The 13345-nt window shown below is 47.9% G+C and overlaps 1 non-coding gene and 37 pseudogenes across 1 annotated transcript; all 38 read right to left on the bottom strand.

Moving 5' to 3' along the window:
- Positions 1 to 172: 172 nt before the first annotated feature.
- On the bottom strand, positions 173 to 324 carry LOC143792037 (U2 spliceosomal RNA; annotated as a pseudogene).
- Positions 325 to 500: 176 nt separating this feature from the next.
- LOC143791982 (U2 spliceosomal RNA) lies at positions 501 to 674 on the bottom strand (annotated as a pseudogene).
- A 198-nt stretch (positions 675 to 872) lies between these two features.
- LOC143791992 (U2 spliceosomal RNA) lies at positions 873 to 1024 on the bottom strand (annotated as a pseudogene).
- A 164-nt stretch (positions 1025 to 1188) lies between these two features.
- On the bottom strand, positions 1189 to 1374 carry LOC143791937 (U2 spliceosomal RNA). Its single transcript, XR_013219916.1, has one exon. It is a non-coding gene; the product is annotated as a U2 spliceosomal RNA (small nuclear RNA).
- Positions 1375 to 1550: 176 nt separating this feature from the next.
- On the bottom strand, positions 1551 to 1724 carry LOC143791350 (U2 spliceosomal RNA; annotated as a pseudogene).
- A 176-nt stretch (positions 1725 to 1900) lies between these two features.
- Positions 1901 to 2074, bottom strand: LOC143792328 (U2 spliceosomal RNA; annotated as a pseudogene).
- Positions 2075 to 2250: 176 nt separating this feature from the next.
- LOC143791852 (U2 spliceosomal RNA) lies at positions 2251 to 2424 on the bottom strand (annotated as a pseudogene).
- A 176-nt stretch (positions 2425 to 2600) lies between these two features.
- On the bottom strand, positions 2601 to 2774 carry LOC143792327 (U2 spliceosomal RNA; annotated as a pseudogene).
- A 176-nt stretch (positions 2775 to 2950) lies between these two features.
- LOC143792065 (U2 spliceosomal RNA) lies at positions 2951 to 3125 on the bottom strand (annotated as a pseudogene).
- Positions 3126 to 3301: 176 nt separating this feature from the next.
- On the bottom strand, positions 3302 to 3475 carry LOC143791760 (U2 spliceosomal RNA; annotated as a pseudogene).
- A 176-nt stretch (positions 3476 to 3651) lies between these two features.
- Positions 3652 to 3825, bottom strand: LOC143792324 (U2 spliceosomal RNA; annotated as a pseudogene).
- Positions 3826 to 4001: 176 nt separating this feature from the next.
- Positions 4002 to 4175, bottom strand: LOC143791401 (U2 spliceosomal RNA; annotated as a pseudogene).
- A 176-nt stretch (positions 4176 to 4351) lies between these two features.
- LOC143791326 (U2 spliceosomal RNA) lies at positions 4352 to 4525 on the bottom strand (annotated as a pseudogene).
- Positions 4526 to 4663: 138 nt separating this feature from the next.
- Positions 4664 to 4875, bottom strand: LOC143792185 (U2 spliceosomal RNA; annotated as a pseudogene).
- Positions 4876 to 5051: 176 nt separating this feature from the next.
- Positions 5052 to 5225, bottom strand: LOC143792323 (U2 spliceosomal RNA; annotated as a pseudogene).
- A 175-nt stretch (positions 5226 to 5400) lies between these two features.
- LOC143792289 (U2 spliceosomal RNA) lies at positions 5401 to 5574 on the bottom strand (annotated as a pseudogene).
- A 176-nt stretch (positions 5575 to 5750) lies between these two features.
- Positions 5751 to 5924, bottom strand: LOC143791954 (U2 spliceosomal RNA; annotated as a pseudogene).
- A 198-nt stretch (positions 5925 to 6122) lies between these two features.
- LOC143791676 (U2 spliceosomal RNA) lies at positions 6123 to 6274 on the bottom strand (annotated as a pseudogene).
- A 176-nt stretch (positions 6275 to 6450) lies between these two features.
- On the bottom strand, positions 6451 to 6624 carry LOC143791536 (U2 spliceosomal RNA; annotated as a pseudogene).
- Positions 6625 to 6798: 174 nt separating this feature from the next.
- On the bottom strand, positions 6799 to 6972 carry LOC143791488 (U2 spliceosomal RNA; annotated as a pseudogene).
- A 176-nt stretch (positions 6973 to 7148) lies between these two features.
- Positions 7149 to 7322, bottom strand: LOC143791912 (U2 spliceosomal RNA; annotated as a pseudogene).
- Positions 7323 to 7520: 198 nt separating this feature from the next.
- Positions 7521 to 7672, bottom strand: LOC143791675 (U2 spliceosomal RNA; annotated as a pseudogene).
- A 176-nt stretch (positions 7673 to 7848) lies between these two features.
- Positions 7849 to 8022, bottom strand: LOC143791535 (U2 spliceosomal RNA; annotated as a pseudogene).
- Positions 8023 to 8196: 174 nt separating this feature from the next.
- LOC143791487 (U2 spliceosomal RNA) lies at positions 8197 to 8370 on the bottom strand (annotated as a pseudogene).
- Positions 8371 to 8546: 176 nt separating this feature from the next.
- LOC143791910 (U2 spliceosomal RNA) lies at positions 8547 to 8720 on the bottom strand (annotated as a pseudogene).
- A 198-nt stretch (positions 8721 to 8918) lies between these two features.
- On the bottom strand, positions 8919 to 9070 carry LOC143791673 (U2 spliceosomal RNA; annotated as a pseudogene).
- Positions 9071 to 9246: 176 nt separating this feature from the next.
- LOC143791534 (U2 spliceosomal RNA) lies at positions 9247 to 9420 on the bottom strand (annotated as a pseudogene).
- Positions 9421 to 9616: 196 nt separating this feature from the next.
- Positions 9617 to 9768, bottom strand: LOC143791672 (U2 spliceosomal RNA; annotated as a pseudogene).
- Positions 9769 to 9944: 176 nt separating this feature from the next.
- LOC143792278 (U2 spliceosomal RNA) lies at positions 9945 to 10118 on the bottom strand (annotated as a pseudogene).
- Positions 10119 to 10256: 138 nt separating this feature from the next.
- LOC143792536 (U2 spliceosomal RNA) lies at positions 10257 to 10468 on the bottom strand (annotated as a pseudogene).
- Positions 10469 to 10644: 176 nt separating this feature from the next.
- LOC143791953 (U2 spliceosomal RNA) lies at positions 10645 to 10818 on the bottom strand (annotated as a pseudogene).
- Positions 10819 to 11016: 198 nt separating this feature from the next.
- On the bottom strand, positions 11017 to 11168 carry LOC143791671 (U2 spliceosomal RNA; annotated as a pseudogene).
- A 176-nt stretch (positions 11169 to 11344) lies between these two features.
- Positions 11345 to 11518, bottom strand: LOC143791533 (U2 spliceosomal RNA; annotated as a pseudogene).
- Positions 11519 to 11692: 174 nt separating this feature from the next.
- Positions 11693 to 11866, bottom strand: LOC143791486 (U2 spliceosomal RNA; annotated as a pseudogene).
- Positions 11867 to 12042: 176 nt separating this feature from the next.
- LOC143791909 (U2 spliceosomal RNA) lies at positions 12043 to 12216 on the bottom strand (annotated as a pseudogene).
- Positions 12217 to 12414: 198 nt separating this feature from the next.
- Positions 12415 to 12566, bottom strand: LOC143791670 (U2 spliceosomal RNA; annotated as a pseudogene).
- A 176-nt stretch (positions 12567 to 12742) lies between these two features.
- LOC143791532 (U2 spliceosomal RNA) lies at positions 12743 to 12916 on the bottom strand (annotated as a pseudogene).
- Positions 12917 to 13112: 196 nt separating this feature from the next.
- Positions 13113 to 13264, bottom strand: LOC143792048 (U2 spliceosomal RNA; annotated as a pseudogene).
- Positions 13265 to 13345: the final 81 nt, after the last annotated feature.

Raw genomic sequence — 13345 nt, 5'->3', positions numbered from 1 at the left:
CGCACCAAGGCCTACAACCGACACCCACTGTGGAGACGTAGCAAAAGATTGCCGCAGGGAAGACATTTCCAGAAACTCTGGATGCTCTGTCGATGACAGTTCTGCGGTGTGCATGTGTTCAAGCTGTGCGCAACGCGTTTTGAATCTGCATAACCACACCCTCCATCTCCGTGAAGGTTCCGTGTGACAGATCAAGCTCCATTTCCAGCTCCCTGTTCCAAAAATCCATTTAATATATGGTCCCCAAATAGGGGACGTATCAGATATTAAACTAATAAGAACAGGCACTACGCTTGATCTTGAGGCATTTGGCCGAGAAGAGATGATCAGAAATGGTTTGCCACTTGGGCCGCACCAAGGCCTACAACCGACACCCACTGTGGAGATGTAGCAAAAGATTGCCGCAGGGAAGACATTTCCAGAAACTCTGGATGCTCTATCGATGACAGTTCTGCGGTGTGCATGTGTTCAAGCTGTGCGCAACGCATTTTGAATCTGCCTAACCACACCCTCCATCCCCGTGAAGGTTCCGTGTGACAAAGCAAGCTCCATTTCCAGCTCCCTGTTCCAAAAATCCATTTAATATATGGTCCCCAAATAGGGGACGTATCAGATATTAAATTAATAAGAACAGGCACTACGCTTGATCTTGAGCCATTTGGCCGAGAAGAGATGATCAGAAATGGTTTGCCACTTGGGCCGCACCAAGGCCTACAACCGACACCCACTGTGGAGACGTAGCAAAAGATTGCCGCAGGGAAGACATTTCCAGAAACTCTGGATGCTCTGTCGACGACAGTTCTGCGGTGTGCATGTGTTCAAGCTGTGCGCAACGCGTTTTGAATCTGCATAACCACACCCTCCATCCCCGTGAAGGTTCCGTGTGACAGATCAAGCTCCATTTCCAGCTCCCTGTTCCAAAAATCCATTTAATATATGGTCCCCAAATAGGGGACGTATCAGATATTAAACTAATAAGAACAGACACTACGCTTGATCTTGAACCATTTGGCCGAGAAGAGATGATCAGAAATGGTTTGCCACTTGGGCCGCACCAAGGCCTACAACCGACATCCACTGTGGAGATGTAGCAAAAGATCGCCGCAGGGAAGACATTTCCAGAAACTCTGGATGCTCTGTCGACGACAGTTCTGCGGTGTGCATGTGTTCAAGCTGTGCGCAACGCATTTTGAATCTGCCTAACCACACCCTCCATCCCCGTGAAGGTTCCGTGTGACAAAGCAAGCTCCATTAACAGCTCCCTGTTCCAAAAATCCATTTAATATATGGTCCCCAAATAGGGGATGCATAAGATATTAAACTAATAAGAACAGACACTACGCTTGATCTTGAGCCATTTGGCCGAGAAGAGATGATCAGAAATGGTTTGCCACTTGGGCCGCACCAAGGCCTACAACCGACATCCACTGTGGAGACGTAGCAAAAGATTGCCGCAGGGAAGACATTTCCAGAAACTCTGGATGCTCTGTCGATGACAGTTCTGCGGTGTGCATGTGTTCAAGCTGTGCGCAACGCGTTTTGAATCTGCATAACCACACCCTCCATCCCCGTGAAGGTTCCGTGCGACAAAGCAAGCTCCATTTCCAGCTCCCTGTTCCAAAAATCCATTTAATATATGGTCCCCAAATAGGGAACGTATCAGATATTAAACTAATAAGAACAGACACTACGCTTGATCTTGAGCCATTTGGCCGAGAAGAGATGATCAGAAATGGTTTGCCACTTGGGCCGCACCAAGGCCTACAACCGACACCCACTGTGGAGACGTAGCAAAAGATTGCCGCAGGGAAGACATTTCCAGAAACTCTGGATGCTCTGTTGATGACAGTTCTGCGGTGTGCATGTGTTCAAGCTGTGCGCAACGCGTTTTGAATCTGCATAACCACACCCTCCATCCCCGTGAAGGTTCCGTGTGACAAAGCAAGCTCCATTTCCAGCTCCCTGTTCCAAAAATCCATTTAATATATGGTCCCCAAATAGGGGACGTATCAGATATTAAACTAATAAGAACAGACACTACGCTTGATCTTGAGCCATTTGGCCGAGAAGAGATGATCAGAAATGGTTTGCCACTTGGGCCGCACCAAGGCCTACAACCGACACCCACTGTGGAGACGTAGCAAAAGATTGCCGCAGGGAAGACATTTCCAGAAACTCTGGATGCTCTGTTGATGACAGTTCTGCGGTGTGCATGTGTTCAAGCTGTGCGCAACGCGTTTTGAATCTGCATAACCACACCCTCCATCCCCGTGAAGGTTCCGTGTGACAAAGCAAGCTCCATTTCCAGCTCCCTGTTCCAAAAATCCATTTAATACATGGTCCTCAAATAGGGGACGTATCAGATATTAAACTAATAAGAACAGACACTACGCTTGATCTTGAGCCATTTGGCCGAGAAGAGATGATCAGAAATGGTTTGCCACTTGGGCCGCACCAAGGCCTACAACCGACACCCACTGTGGAGACGTAGCAAAAGATTGCCGCAGGGAAGACATTTCCAGAAACTCTGGATGCTCTGTTGATGACAGTTCTGCGGTGTGCATGTGTTCAAGCTGTGCGCAACGCGTTTTGAATCTGCATAACCACACCCTCCATCCCCGTGAAGGTTCCGTGTGACAAAGCAAGCTCCATTTCCAGCTCCCTGTTCCAAAAATCCATTTAATATATGGTCCCCAAATAGGGGACGTATCAGATATTAAACTAATAAGAACAGACACTACGCTTGATCTTGAGCCATTTGGCCGAGAAGAGATGATCAGAAATGGTTTGCCACTTGGGCCGCACCAAGGCCTACAACCGACACCCACTGTGGAGACGTAGCAAAAGATTGCCGCAGGGAAGACATTTCCAGAAACTCTGGATGCTCTGTCGATGACAGTTCTGCGGTGTGCATGTGTTCAAGCTGTGCGCAACGCGTTTTGAATCTGCATAACCACACCCTCCATCCCCGTGAAGGTTCCGTGTGACAAAGCAAGCTCCATTTCCAGCTCCCTGTTCCAAAAATCCATTTAATACATGGTCCCCAAATAGGGGACGTATCAGATATTAAACTAATAAGAACCAGACACTACGCTTGATCTTGATCCATTTGGCCGAGAAGAGATGATCAGAAATGGTTTGCCACTTGGGCCGCACCAAGGCCTACAACCGACACCCACTGTTAAGACGTAGCAAAAGATTGCTGCAGGGAAGACATTTCCAGAAACTCTGGATGCTCTGTTGATGACAGTTCTGCGGTGTGCATGTGTTCAAGCTGTGCGCAACGCGTTTTGAATCTGCATAACCACACCCTCCATCCCCGTGAAGGTTCCGTGTGACAAAGCAAGCTCCATTTCCAGCTCCCTGTTCCAAAAATCCATTTAATATATGGTCCCCAAATAGGGGACGTAACAGATATTAAACTAATAAGAACAGACACTACGCTTGATCTTGAGCCATTTGGCCGAGAAGAGATGATCAGAAATGGTTTGCCACTTGGGCCGCACCAAGGCCTACAACCGACACCCACTGTGGAGACGTAGCAAAAGATTGCCGCAGGGAAGACATTTCCAGAAACTCTGGATGCTCTGTCGATGACAGTTCTGCGGTGTGCATGTGTTCAAGCTGTGCGCAACGCGTTTTGAATCTGCATAACCACACCCTCCATCCCCGTGAAGGTTCCGTGTGACAAAGCAAGCTCCATTTCCAGCTCCCTGTTCCAAAAATCCATTTAATATATGGTCCCCAAATAGGGGACGTATCAGATATTAAACTAATAAGAACAGACACTACGCTTGATCTTGAGCCATTTGGCCGAGAAGAGATGATCAGAAATGGTTTGCCACTTGGGCCGCACCAAGGCCTACAACCGACACCCACTGTGGAGACGTAGCAAAAGATTGCCGCAGGGAAGACATTTCCAGAAACTCTGGATGCTCTGTCGATGACAGTTCTGCGGTGTGCATGTGTTCAAGCTCTGCGCAACGCGTTTTGAATCTGCATAACCACACCCTCCATCCCCGTGAAGGTTCCGTGCGACAAAGCAAGCTCCATTTCCAGCTCCCTGTTCCAAAAATCCATTTAATATATGGTCCCCAAATAGGGGACGTATCAGATATTAAACTAATAAGGACAGACACTACACTTGATCTTGAGCCATTTGGCCGAGAAGAGTTGATCAGAAATGGTTTGCCACTTGGGCCGCACCAAGGCCTACAACCGACACCCACTGTGGAGACGTAGCAAAAGATTGCCGCAGGGAAGACATTTCCAGAAACTCTGGATGCTCTGTCGATGACAGTTCTGCGGTGTGCATGTGTTCAAGCTGTGCGCAACGCGTTTTGAATCTGCATAACCACACCCTCCATCCCCGTGAAGGTTCCGTGTGACAAAGCAAGCTCCATTTCCAGCTCCCTGTTCCAAAAATCCATTTAATATATGGTCCCCAAATAGGGGACGTATCAGATATTAAACTAATAAGAACAGACACTACGCTTGATCTTGAGCCATTTGGCCAAGAAGAGATGATCAGAAATGGTTTGCCACTTGGGCCGCACCAAGGCCTACAACCGACACCCACTGTGGAGACGTAGCAAAAGATTGCCGCAGGGAAGACATTTCCAGAAACTCTGGATGATCTGTCGATGACAGTTCTGCGGTGTGCATGTGTTCAAGCTGTGTGAAACGCGTTTTGAATCTGCATAACCACACCCTCCACCCCCGTGATGGTTCCGTGCGACAAAGCAAGCTCCATTTCCAGCTCCCTGTTCCAAAAATCCATTTAATATATGGTCCCCAAATAGGGGACGTATCAGATATTAAACTAATAAGAACAGACACTACGCTTGATCTTGAGCCATTTGGCCGAGAAGAGATGATCAGAAATGATTTGCCACTTGGGCCGCACCAAGGCCTACAACCGACACCCACTGTGGAGACGTAGCAAAAGATTGCCGCAGGGAAGACATTTCCAGAAACTCTGGATGCTCTGTCGATGACAGTTCTGCGGTGTGCATGTGTTCAAGCTGTGCGCAACGCGTTTTGAATCTGCATAACCACACCCTCCATCCCCGTGAAGGTTCCGTGTGACAAAGCAAGCTCCATTTCCAGCTCCCTGTTCCAAAAATCCATTTAATATATGGTCCCCAAATAGGGGACGTATCAGATATTAAACTAATAAGAACAGACACTACGCTTGATCTTGAGCCATTTGGCCGAGAAGAGATGATCAGAAATGGTTTGCCACTTGGGCCGCACCAAGGCCTACAACCGACATCCACTGTGAGACGTAGCAAAAGATTGCCGCAGGGAAGACATTTCCAGAAACTCTGGATGCTCTATCGATGACAGTTCTGCGGTGTGCATGTGTTCAAGCTGTGCGCAACGCGTTTTGAATCTGCATAACCACACCCTCCATCCCCGTGAAGGTTCCGTGCGACAAAGCAAGCTCCATTTCCAGCTCCCTGTTCCAAAAATCCATTTAATATATGGTCCCCAAATAGGGGACGTATCAGATATTAAACTAATAAGAACAGACACTACACTTGATCTTGAGCCATTTGGCCGAGAAGAGATAATCAGAAATGATTTGCCACTTGGGCCGCACCAAGGCCTACAACCGACACCCACTGTGGAGACGTAGCAAAAGATTGCCGCAGGGAAGACATTTCCAGAAACTCTGGATGCTCTGTCGATGACAGTTCTGCGGTGTGCATGTGTTCAAGCTGTGCGCAACGCGTTTTGAATCTGCATAACCACACCCTCCATCCCCGTGAAGGTTCCGTGTGACAAAGCAAGCTCCATTTCCAGCTCCCTGTTCCAAAAATCCATTTAATATATGGTCCCCAAATAGGGGACGTATCAGATATTAAATTAATAAGAACAGGCACTACGCTTGATCTTGAGCCATTTGGCCGAGAAGAGATGATCAGAAATGGTTTGCCACTTGGGCCGCACCAAGGCCTAAAACCGACACCCACTGTGGAGACGTAGCAAAAGATTGCCGCAGGGAAGACATTTCCAGAAACTCTGGATGCTCTGTCGACGACAGTTCTGCGGTGTGCATGTGTTCAAGCTGTGCGCAACGCGTTTTGAATCTGCATAACCACACCCTCCATCCCCGTGAAGGTTCCGTGTGACAGATCAAGCTCCATTTCCAGCTCCCTGTTCCAAAAATCCATTTAATATATGGTCCCCAAATAGGGGACGTATCAGATATTAAACTAATAAGAACAGACACTACGCTTGATCTTGAGCCATTTGGCCGAGAAGAGATGATCAGAAATAGTTTGCCACTTGGGCCGCACCAAGGCCTACAACCGACATCCACTGTGGAGATGTAGCAAAAGATCGCCGCAGGGAAGACATTTCCAGAAACTCTGGATGCTCTATCGATGACAGTTCTGCGGTGTGCATGTGTTCAAGCTGTGCGCAACGCGTTTTGAATCTGCATAACCACACCCTCCATCCCTGTGAAGGTTAAGTGTGACAAAGCAAGCTCCATTTCCAGCTCCCTGTTCCAAAAATCCATTTAATATATGGTCCCCAAATAGGGGACCAATCAGATATTAAACTAATAAGAACAGACACTACGCTTGATCTTGAGCCATTTGGCCGAGAAGAGATGATCAGAAATGGTTTGCCACGGGCCGCACCAAGGCCTACAACCGACACCCACTGTGGAGACGTAGCAAAAGATTGCCGCAGGGAAGACATTTCCAGAAACTCTGGATGCTCTGTCGATGACAGTTCTGCGGTGTGCATGTGTTCAAGCTGTGCGCAACGCGTTTTGAATCTACATAACCACACCCTCCATCCCCATGAAGGTTCCGTGTGACAAAGCAAGCTCCATTTCCAGCTCCCTGTTCCAAAAATCCATTTAATATATGGTCCCCAAATAGGGGACGTATCAGATATTAAACTAATAAGAACAGGCACTACGCTTGATCTTGAGCCATTTGGCCGAGAAGAGATGATCAGAAATGGTTTGCCACTTGGGCCGCACCAAGACCTACAACCGACACCCACTGTGGAGATGTAGCAAAAGATTGCCGCAGGGAAGACATTTCCAGAAACTCTGGATGCTCTATCGATGACAGTTCTGCGGTGTGCATGTGTTCAAGCTGTGCGCAACGCGTTTTGAATCTGCATAACCACACCCTCCATCCCCATGAAGGTTCCGTGTGACAAAGCAAGCTCCATTTCCAGCTCCCTGTTCCAAAAATCCATTTAATATATGGTCCCCAAATAGGGGACGTATCAGATATTAAATTAATAAGAACAGGCACTACGCTTGATCTTGAGCCATTTGGCCGAGAAGAGATGATCAGAAATGGTTTGCCACTTGGGCCGCACCAAGGCCTACAACCGACACCCACTGTGGAGACGTAGCAAAAGATTGCCGCAGGGAAGACATTTCCAGAAACTCTGGATGCTCTGTCGACGACAGTTCTGCGGTGTGCATGTGTTCAAGCTGTGCGCAACGCGTTTTGAATCTGCATAACCACACCCTCCATCCCCGTGAAGGTTCCGTGTGACAGATCAAGCTCCATTTCCAGCTCCCTGTTCCAAAAATCCATTTAATATATGGTCCCCAAATAGGGGACGTATCAGATATTAAACTAATAAGAACAGACACTACGCTTGATCTTGAGCCATTTGGCCGAGAAGAGATGATCAGAAATGGTTTGCCACTTGGGCCGCACCAAGGCCTACAACCGACATCCACTGTGGAGATGTAGCAAAAGATCGCCGCAGGGAAGACATTTCCAGAAACTCTGGATGCTCTATCGATGACAGTTCTGCGGTGTGCATGTGTTCAAGCTGTGCGCAACGCGTTTTGAATCTGCATAACCACACCCTCCATCCCTGTGAAGGTTAAGTGTGACAAAGCAAGCTCCATTTCCAGCTCCCTGTTCCAAAAATCCATTTAATATATGGTCCCCAAATAGGGGACCAATCAGATATTAAACTAATAAGAACAGACACTACGCTTGATCTTGAGCCATTTGGCCGAGAAGAGATGATCAGAAATGGTTTGCCACGGGCCGCACCAAGGCCTACAACCAACACCCACTGTGGAGACGTAGCAAAAGATTGCCGCAGGGAAGACATTTCCAGAAACTCTGGATGCTCTGTCGATGACAGTTCTGCGGTGTGCATGTGTTCAAGCTGTGCGCAACGCGTTTTGAATCTACATAACCACACCCTCCATCCCCATGAAGGTTCCGTGTGACAAAGCAAGCTCCATTTCCAGCTCCCTGTTCCAAAAATCCATTTAATATATGGTCCCCAAATAGGGGACGTATCAGATATTAAACTAATAAGAACAGGCACTACGCTTGATCTTGAGCCATTTGGCCGAGAAGAGATGATCAGAAATGGTTTGCCACTTGGGCCGCACCAAGACCTACAACCGACACCCACTGTGGAGATGTAGCAAAAGATTGCCGCAGGGAAGACATTTCCAGAAACTCTGGATGCTCTATCGATGACAGTTCTGCGGTGTGCATGTGTTCAAGCTGTGCGCAACGCGTTTTGAATCTGCATAACCACACCCTCCATCCCCATGAAGGTTCCGTGTGACAAAGCAAGCTCCATTTCCAGCTCCCTGTTCCAAAAATCCATTTAATATATGGTCCCCAAATAGGGGACGTATCAGATATTAAATTAATAAGAACAGGCACTACGCTTGATCTTGAGCCATTTGGCCGAGAAGAGATGATCAGAAATGGTTTGCCACTTGGGCCGCACCAAGGCCTACAACCGACACCCACTGTGGAGACGTAGCAAAAGATTGCCGCAGGGAAGACATTTCCAGAAACTCTGGATGCTCTGTCGACGACAGTTCTGCGGTGTGCATGTGTTCAAGCTGTGCGCAACGCGTTTTGAATCTGCATAACCACACCCTCCATCCCCGTGAAGGTTCCGTGTGACAGATCAAGCTCCATTTCCAGCTCCCTGTTCCAAAAATCCATTTAATATATGGTCCCCAAATAGGGGACGTATCAGATATTAAACTAATAAGAACAGACACTACGCTTGATCTTGAGCCATTTGGCCGAGAAGAGATGATCAGAAATGGTTTGCCACTTGGGCCGCACCAAGGCCTACAACCGACATCCACTGTGGAGATGTAGCAAAAGATCGCCGCAGGGAAGACATTTCCAGAAACTCTGGATGCTCTATCGATGACAGTTCTGCGGTGTGCATGTGTTCAAGCTGTGCGCAACGCGTTTTGAATCTGCATAACCACACCCTCCATCCCTGTGAAGGTTAAGTGTGACAAAGCAAGCTCCATTTCCAGCTCCCTGTTCCAAAAATCCATTTAATATATGGTCCCCAAATAGGGGACCAATCAGATATTAAACTAATAAGAACAGACACTACGCTTGATCTTGAGCCATTTGGCCGAGAAGAGATGATCAGAAATGGTTTGCCACGGGCCGCACCAAGGCCTACAACCGACACCCACTGTGGAGACGTAGCAAAAGATTGCCGCAGGGAAGACATTTCCAGAAACTCTGGATGCTCTGTCGATGACAGTTCTGCGGTGTGCATGTGTTCAAGCTGTGCGCAACGCGTTTTGAATCTGCATAACCACACCCTCCATCCCCGTGAAGGTTCCGTGTGACAGATCAAGCTCCATTTCCAGCTCCCTGTTCCAAAAATCCATTTAATATATGGTCCCCAAATAGGGGACGTATCAGATATTAAACTAATAAGAACAGACACTACGCTTGATCTTGAGCCATTTGGCCGAGAAGAGATGATCAGAAATGGTTTGCCACTTGGGCCGCACCAAGGCCTACAACCGACATCCACTGTGGAGATGTAGCAAAAGATCGCCGCAGGGAAGACATTTCCAGAAACTCTGGATGCTCTGTCGACAACAGTTCTGCGGTGTGCATGTGTTCAAGCTGTGCGCAACGCGTTTTGAATCTGCATAACCACACCCTCCATCCCCGTGAAGGTTCCGTGCGACAAAGCAAGCTCCATTTCCAGCTCCCTGTTCCAAAAATCCATTTAATATATGGTCCCCAAATAGGGGACGTATCAGATATTAAACTAATAAGAACAGACACTACACTTGATCTTGAGCCATTTGGCCGAGAAGAGATGATCAGAAATGGTTTGCCACTTGGGCCGCACCAAGGCCTACAACCGACACCCACTGTGGAGACGTAGCAAAAGATTGCCCCAGGGAAGACATTTCCAGAAACTCTGGATGATCTGTCGATGACAGTTCTGCGGTGTGCATGTGTTCAAGCTGTGCGAAACGCGTTTTGAATCTGCATAACCACACCCTCCACCCCCGTGATGGTTCCGTGCGACAAAGCAAGCTCCATTTCCAGCTCCCTGTTCCAAAAATCCATTTAATATATGGTCCCCAAATAGGGGACGTATCAGATATTAAACTAATAAGAACAGACACTACGCTTGATCTTGAGCCATTTGGCCGAGAAGAGATAATCAGAAATGATTTGCCACTTGGGCCGCACCAAGGCCTACAACCGACACCCACTGTGGAGACGTAGCAAAAGATTGCCGCAGGGAAGACATTTCCAGAAACTCTGGATGCTCTGTCGATGACAGTTCTGCGGTGTGCATGTGTTCAAGCTGTGCGCAACGCGTTTTGAATCTGCATAACCACACCCTCCATCCCCGTGAAGGTTCCGTGTGACAAAGCAAGCTCCATTTCCAGCTCCCTGTTCCAAAAATCCATTTAATATATGGTCCCCAAATAGGGGACGTATCAGATATTAAATTAATAAGAACAGGCACTACGCTTGATCTTGAGCCATTTGGCCGAGAAGAGATGATCAGAAATGGTTTGCCACTTGGGCCGCACCAAGGCCTAAAACCGACACCCACTGTGGAGACGTAGCAAAAGATTGCCGCAGGGAAGACATTTCCAGAAACTCTGGATGCTCTGTCGACGACAGTTCTGCGGTGTGCATGTGTTCAAGCTGTGCGCAACGCGTTTTGAATCTGCATAACCACACCCTCCATCCCCGTGAAGGTTCCGTGTGACAGATCAAGCTCCATTTCCAGCTCCCTGTTCCAAAAATCCATTTAATATATGGTCCCCAAATAGGGGACGTATCAGATATTAAACTAATAAGAACAGACACTACGCTTGATCTTGAGCCATTTGGCCGAGAAGAGATGATCAGAAATGGTTTGCCACTTGGGCCGCACCAAGGCCTACAACCGACATCCACTGTGGAGATGTAGCAAAAGATCGCCGCAGGGAAGACATTTCCAGAAACTCTGGATGCTCTATCGATGACAGTTCTGCGGTGTGCATGTGTTCAAGCTGTGCGCAACGCGTTTTGAATCTGCATAACCACACCCTCCATCCCTGTGAAGGTTAAGTGTGACAAAGCAAGCTCCATTTCCAGCTCCCTGTTCCAAAAATCCATTTAATATATGGTCCCCAAATAGGGGACCAATCAGATATTAAACTAATAAGAACAGACACTACGCTTGATCTTGAGCCATTTGGCCGAGAAGAGATGATCAGAAATGGTTTGCCACGGGCCGCACCAAGGCCTACAACCGACACCCACTGTGGAGACGTAGCAAAAGATTGCCGCAGGGAAGACATTTCCAGAAACTCTGGATGCTCTGTCGATGACAGTTCTGCGGTGTGCATGTGTTCAAGCTGTGCGCAACGCGTTTTGAATCTACATAACCACACCCTCCATCCCCATGAAGGTTCCGTGTGACAAAGCAAGCTCCATTTCCAGCTCCCTGTTCCAAAAATCCATTTAATATATGGTCCCCAAATAGGGGACGTATCAGATATTAAACTAATAAGAACAGGCACTACGCTTGATCTTGAGCCATTTGGCCGAGAAGAGATGATCAGAAATGGTTTGCCACTTGGGCCGCACCAAGACCTACAACCGACACCCACTGTGGAGATGTAGCAAAAGATTGCCGCAGGGAAGACATTTCCAGAAACTCTGGATGCTCTATCGATGACAGTTCTGCGGTGTGCATGTGTTCAAGCTGTGCGCAACGCGTTTTGAATCTGCATAACCACACCCTCCATCCCCATGAAGGTTCCGTGTGACAAAGCAAGCTCCATTTCCAGCTCCCTGTTCCAAAAATCCATTTAATATATGGTCCCCAAATAGGGGACGTATCAGATATTAAATTAATAAGAACAGGCACTACGCTTGATCTTGAGCCATTTGGCCGAGAAGAGATGATCAGAAATGGTTTGCCACTTGGGCCGCACCAAGGCCTACAACCGACACCCACTGTGGAGACGTAGCAAAAGATTGCCGCAGGGAAGACATTTCCAGAAACTCTGGATGCTCTGTCGACGACAGTTCTGCGGTGTGCATGTGTTCAAGCTGTGCGCAACGCGTTTTGAATCTGCATAACCACACCCTCCATCCCCGTGAAGGTTCCGTGTGACAGATCAAGCTCCATTTCCAGCTCCCTGTTCCAAAAATCCATTTAATATATGGTCCCCAAATAGGGGACGTATCAGATATTAAACTAATAAGAACAGACACTACGCTTGATCTTGAGCCATTTGGCCGAGAAGAGATGATCAGAAATGGTTTGCCACTTGGGCCGCACCAAGGCCTACAACCGACATCCACTGTGGAGATGTAGCAAAAGATCGCCGCAGGGAAGACATTTCCAGAAACTCTGGATGCTCTATCGATGACAGTTCTGCGGTGTGCATGTGTTCAAGCTGTGCGCAACGCGTTTTGAATCTGCATAACCACACCCTCCATCCCTGTGAAGGTTAAGTGTGACAAAGCAAGCTCCATTTCCAGCTCCCTGTTCCAAAAATCCATTTAATATATGGTCCCCAAATAGGGGACCAATCAGATATTAAACTAATAAGAACAGACACTACGCTTGATCTTGAGCCATTTGGCCGAGAAGAGATGATCAGAAATGGTTTGCCACGGGCCGCACCAAGGCCTACAACCGACACCCACTGTGGAGACGTAGCAAAAGATTGCCGCAGGGAAGACATTTCCAGAAACTCTGGATGCTCTGTCGATGACAGTTCTGCGGTGTGCATGTGTTCAAGCTGTGCGCAACGCGTTTTGAATCTGCATAACCACACCCTCCATCCCCGTGAAGGTTCCGTGTGACAGATCAAGCTCCATTTCCAGCTCCCTGTTCCAAAAATCCATTTAATATATGGTCCCCAAATAGGGGACGTATCAGATATTAAACTAATAAGAACAGGCACTACGCTTGATCTTGAGGCATTTGGCCGAGAAGAGATGATCAGAAATGGTTTGCCACTTGGGCCGCACCAAGGCCTACAACCGACACCCACTGTGGAGATGTAGCAAAAGATTGCCGC

The sequence above is a fragment of the Ranitomeya variabilis genome, unplaced genomic scaffold, assembly GCF_051348905.1.
Source record: "Ranitomeya variabilis isolate aRanVar5 unplaced genomic scaffold, aRanVar5.hap1 Scaffold_69, whole genome shotgun sequence".
In the NCBI taxonomy this organism is placed as follows: domain Eukaryota; kingdom Metazoa; phylum Chordata; class Amphibia; order Anura; family Dendrobatidae; genus Ranitomeya; species Ranitomeya variabilis.
The sequence above is the reverse complement of the archived record's forward strand: the minus strand, read 5'-3'. Positions and strand labels throughout refer to the sequence as shown.